This window comes from Formica exsecta, unplaced genomic scaffold (genome assembly GCF_003651465.1).
Source record: "Formica exsecta isolate Colony F162 unplaced genomic scaffold, ASM365146v1 scaffold258, whole genome shotgun sequence".
NCBI lineage: Eukaryota > Metazoa > Arthropoda > Insecta > Hymenoptera > Formicidae > Formica > Formica exsecta.
The window spans coordinates 1,146,237-1,152,006 of NW_021849849.1; the positions used below are offsets into that span (position 1 = coordinate 1,146,237).

Below are 5,770 nucleotides of genomic sequence, written 5' to 3' on the forward strand. Positions count from 1 at the left end.
TTTTTTTTGATTATGTCGGAGTTCTTAATCTAATCCCTGATATATTATCCTTTTTTCAAATTTGAGATTCATATTGGCTTTTTCGTATGGGCCTCTTCCGAATTCGCAGATTTATATTGGCTTATCTCTTTCACTTTCTTACTTTGATTATGTCAAAAATCTCAATTTAATTTATGTATGTAGCTGACGCGATCTTCTTTTTTCCTCATCGATCAAATATTTAAAGGCCCAAAATTAATCTCTTGTACGATAAAGATCGACGCTGTTTTGATTATCTCGAAAATCTTAATTTATAATTCTTATTTCGACGTCCTCTCTCTTCCAATTACAATAACACTTCGAGCTGACTTGTTCGTCGTTCGGGATAAGATAACGTTGCTTTGATTATCTCCTCAAAATCATAATTTAATCACCATAGTCCTCATTTTCTAGCACAATATTTAAAAATCCGAATTTTTCTATTTCTTCTCGAGGATCGTCCAATCGAACGGTATTCGTTCCATCTCATTCTCGTTTCTTTCAATCTTCAAGTGGGCTGTAGCTGTCGCTATTTATATGCTGCGCTGGAAAATGTGCATTTTATTGCATGTTCCTTTCTTCCTGTGTGTGATTTGCTCTCTTTTTCTCTTTCTATATATATATATATATATATATATATAAAATATATCTAATTTATTCTCGCCGTACTGCATTACAGAACAAACGAGGAAACACGAAGCAAATTATATGCCACGAGTCGAGAAGATCCTGGAAAGTTTCATATGACGGAATCTGCAAATTATCTACGCTACAATTTTTTTAATTTCAACGATCATGACGCGAGAACTTCTAAATTCATACAAACAATTGTCAGAAATTATACTCGCTATTGAAAGACGTTCCAACTATCCAACTCGCGAAGTCGATGAACAAATCATTTGTGACTTCGATATTACAAATATACGATATTATAAATATCTCAAAAGATTCAGATATCGAAGATGGTAAACGTCAGGTAAATATCTTCAAATCTAGTCAGACGTGATTGGTGTATAAAAGTGATAGATCAAGAATTTAATCTAATTTTTTTTTTTTTTTTTTCCAGATAATGGGACGTCATAAAAGACCACGCGCTCTTGATTTCGACTTAATGGTCCCGTATAACGTGCTGATTGATATTAAAAGCTCCTACTATATATCGATCCAAACTGTATCGGATTACAAGAGGTAACGTAGCCCTATCGCAAGGATCCTCGCGACTCGCAGCAACGTATATGTACAGAGCGTATTTTTTATGTACACATGTACATATGTACACAACGTGCGTTTCGACTTACTGCTACGAGCAGATATATATATATATATATATATATTGGCCGAGGAGGGTTTGATCCCGATATCGCAAATAACAGACCGATCAACCCGGCAGTGGTATGACCCGAAAAATTTGCATTCCGTCCCTTCACCTCCTCCGGGGATTTTCGATTCGTGTATCATTTAAACTAAATTACAGTACAAATCGTGTATTTTTTTTTTTTATTGATTCGTTATTTTATTACCAAATAACATTTCCGCATGTGTTTCTGTATGTAACTTAATCTAGTCTATAATTTTTGTAACGCATTTTATATACTTGGTGTATATCTCTTGATCAAGAAATGTTTTTTTCAAACAAATATAGAGTTTGCGCAGATACACACGTAGACAAATGATCGAACTATATTCGGTACTATTTATTGTTCAAAATAATGGGAACATGATCTCGATATGCATTAATATATATGTATGTGTATATATATATATATATATATGTGTATATAATCGCCTTACTATATTATTATTTAAAAAAGAGCACCTAAGACAAATGTGTGAATATACCACTGCCGGGCTAAGAGCGGCTTATGAGCGATTATCGGCGGTAGTTTAGCGCTATTTTTCTCTTTACGTTAAGTGTGAAACGTAGTTCTCCTTCCCGGGAGGAATTCGAAAGATCGGTGTGAGATGTATGAGTGTGTTCTGTGTGGGTTGTTGTTGTTTGCGTCATGTCGTCATGAACGGATCAACAGCACGGCATTTTATATACGAACCGCAGGAACAAAAAAAAAAACCAACAAGCACACATTTTACGCACGAATGTGAGAAATTCAACTGGGAAAATGAAATTAAATCAAACGACGAAACGTGACGCGAAGAATAGGAGGAGTTCTGTTCCCTGAATCTCGCGTTCTCTAAGATACATATAATTTTGTTCCGCCGATCGCTCGAGCGTCTCAATAGCGGAGCTATATAATCCTAATGTTGTCTTTTTAATTTTTTTTTTTTTGCTCGGTGCAACAAGTGAATAAACAAAAGAAGAGTAAGAAATCAAGAAAAAAAAAACCAAGATTAAAAACATGGAAGGAAAACGCGAACAACTATTCTTTTCTCTCTTTTTTTTTGTGCGCCTAGCAGCATTTTTTTATCTTTTTTTCGTCCTTAATTTCATAGAATTCTTTTAAAACTTATGAGGTAGCGATGGCATTACGTGAATAATTCCTTCTCTCCTCTAATCCAACCCTCTCGCGCGCGATCACGGAGTGAAAAAAAGAAAAAGAAATTTGCTTCTTTATATATATATGGACTTTTTGTTCCTTCTCCGTGTACGCGCCTTTCTTGCTTTCTTTCTCTCTCTTTTTCTCGAAGAAACGGCTATTTTGGGTTTTAGTATTACTAATCTCGTCTCTCGATATATATTATGTCCAGCGTCCGATCGGTCACCCCGTCTCAGTGTTGGCAGTGTATGGACAGCCTTGAAATAGTTATTATCGCGAAGGAACGATCGATAGAGATCGCACCTTGAATCAAACCTCGGATCGCACGGTGGAATTTGATTCATCTCTCTTTTTTTCTGTGGAAGAAAAATGTATATCTTCTTTTCGGTATTAACCTGTTGCGTTTTCAAACAAACGATTGAAAAATTTTCGTCGTTTCTCGACAATGACATTGAAACAAAAGCCAAGTTGAACAATTTAAAAAAAAAAAAAAAAATTAATCGCAATGGATTAACACCTGTCTATTTTACGTCGATATTTCCTGGATCGTTTTCTACCGTGCGATCCGCTTTCCACGGACGTGATATCGCTCCTTAGCGTGTATAATCAGTCGCAAAAGTTCGGTAGTAAAATGAGACGAGGCGCACCTGCGCGGAAAACTGCGTACAAAAGAGTTGTCGCTCGATTTTTCTCCTCTCCATCTTTCTCATACATACATACACATATATTCTCACTCTCGCTTCTTACCTTTCTCTCTCTCTCTCTTTCGCTCACTCACTCGCTTCATTCGCCCGCTTCATTCGACGAACGGCTATTTTACGGGTTGCACATATAATCTGGCACGTCGACTAATCATCCGCCTCACATGTGTAATTAAGTTTAAGCTTTACATATATATATAATATATTATATATCTATGTACAACAGATGTATAGTGTGTATATGCGCTGCGTTAACTATGTATACATAGGTATATTTCTCGGGACGTCTCTCGGGGAAAGGGTAAATGCAGTGTAGAGAATAAGTTATATTCCGCGCGGCTCTGTTTCATAATGCCCATTATTGGCAACAATAGGATAATAATAGATAATACACCGGAAGTCCCTTTCGGGGCTTCCACCGTCGTCGTCCTACTATCTCTTTCTCCATTTTTCACGATGTCTCTTCTTAACATCCCTAACTTAGATCACCTTACGTTAATAAACGCCTTCTCTTTCTGTCTCTCATCCCATCTCCATCATCCGGAGGCGTATTATAATGCGCGCTTAAAAAGAGCTATACTATCTGTATTTAGTGATATCAACCTGTCACAGTAATAACAATGCCCAAGTGTGTATAATAAGGCCCTCGATTGCCGCCATGTGCCCGGTCCCAAAACCGTTCCCTAAAGTACCTATTTCATGGTTTTCTTCAAGCGAATTCTTTCCAGTCACGCACCAAGTATCTGAATAAAAAGAGAAGCGGAGCTTTCTTACAGCTGGTTTCGAGTAAAGCGATCTTATTCAACGAATCTCTGAGTTGATCGTCAAACCAAAAGTTTGGTAATATATATACTGTATATATTTTTAATTACTAATCAGAGACTTTTTTAGAATTGGGCTAAGTTACCCTTGACAACTCATTATTAAATTTCCGAAAACCTCTAATGAGAACTCCATTATTATCATGAGACATCGATCTGCAATTTATTCAGATACTTGTGAGGCCAATCAATGTCGTTGCATGAAGTTTCCGAAAAAGATAATCGTCGATTCAACAAGAGGAACAAGAACGCAACCGTCAGTTCGATCTCGTCCTCTCGGCGAAACGAGTTCGGAAAAAAGCGACAACTGCTCTCCCCCCTACCCTTGAAAATTTTTCCGGCGGCCCTGTAACACTATATCCTACATTTACTCCGAATCGCACATTTTACTTCCTCCGTAAATCAAAATCCTAATACTAAAGCCCAAAATATTTCATCACTTCTGGTCACGATCTACCACTTTACATGTTTCCATCATAATGTTTCCTCCCTCCCCCCCCAAAAAAGAAAAAAAAAAATTATGACGCAAACGCGATCCTCTCGTTCTCGAGGAGCGCGCGTCGCGTATCTAACATTAAATCATCTCTTATCGCTATATTATTACTCTTTCGCTCACTCACTCGCTTCATTCGCCCGCTTCATTCGACGAACGGCTATTTTACGGGTTGCACATATAATCTGGCACGTCGACTAATCATCCGCCTCACATGTGTAATTAAGTTTAAGCTTTACATATATATATAATATATTATATATCTATGTACAACAGATGTATAGTGTGTATATGCGCTGCGTTAACTATGTATACATAGGTATATTTCTCGGGACGTCTCTCGGGGAAAGGGTAAATGCAGTGTAGAGAATAAGTTATATTCCGCGCGGCTCTGTTTCATAATGCCCATTATTGGCAACAATAGGATAATAATAGATAATACACCGGAAGTCCCTTTCGGGGCTTCCACCGTCGTCGTCCTACTATCTCTTTCTCCATTTTTCACGATGTCTCTTCTTAACATCCCTAACTTAGATCACCTTACGTTAATAAACGCCTTCTCTTTCTGTCTCTCATCCCATCTCCATCATCCGGAGGCGTATTATAATGCGCGCTTAAAAAGAGCTATACTATCTGTATTTAGTGATATCAACCTGTCACAGTAATAACAATGCCCAAGTGTGTATAATAAGGCCCTCGATTGCCGCCATGTGCCCGGTCCCAAAACCGTTCCCTAAAGTACCTATTTCATGGTTTTCTTCAAGCGAATTCTTTCCAGTCACGCACCAAGTATCTGAATAAAAAGAGAAGCGGAGCTTTCTTACAGCTGGTTTCGAGTAAAGCGATCTTATTCAACGAATCTCTGAGTTGATCGTCAAACCAAAAGTTTGGTAATATATATACTGTATATATTTTTAATTACTAATCAGAGACTTTTTTAGAATTGGGCTAAGTTACCCTTGACAACTCATTATTAAATTTCCGAAAACCTCTAATGAGAACTCCATTATTATCATGAGACATCGATCTGCAATTTATTCAGATACTTGTGAGGCCAATCAATGTCGTTGCATGAAGTTTCCGAAAAAGATAATCGTCGATTCAACAAGAGGAACAAGAACGCAACCGTCAGTTCGATCTCGTCCTCTCGGCGAAACGAGTTCGGAAAAAAGCGACAACTGCTCTCCCCCCTACCCTTGAAAATTTTTCCGGCGGCCCTGTAACACTATATCCTACATTTACTCC

At 37.7% G+C, this 5,770-nt stretch overlaps 1 long non-coding RNA gene across 1 annotated transcript in view; it reads left to right on the plus strand.

Annotated features, from left to right (window-relative positions):
• The window catches only part of LOC115236606, a 12,414-nt gene extending 7,877 nt beyond the window's left edge, over positions 1–4,537 (plus strand). Inside the window, exon 2 of the long non-coding RNA XR_003884218.1 lies at positions 698–4,537. This is a non-coding gene — a long non-coding RNA (uncharacterized LOC115236606). The remainder of the gene's footprint in view (positions 1–697) is intronic.
• Positions 4,538–5,770: the final 1,233 nt, after the last annotated feature.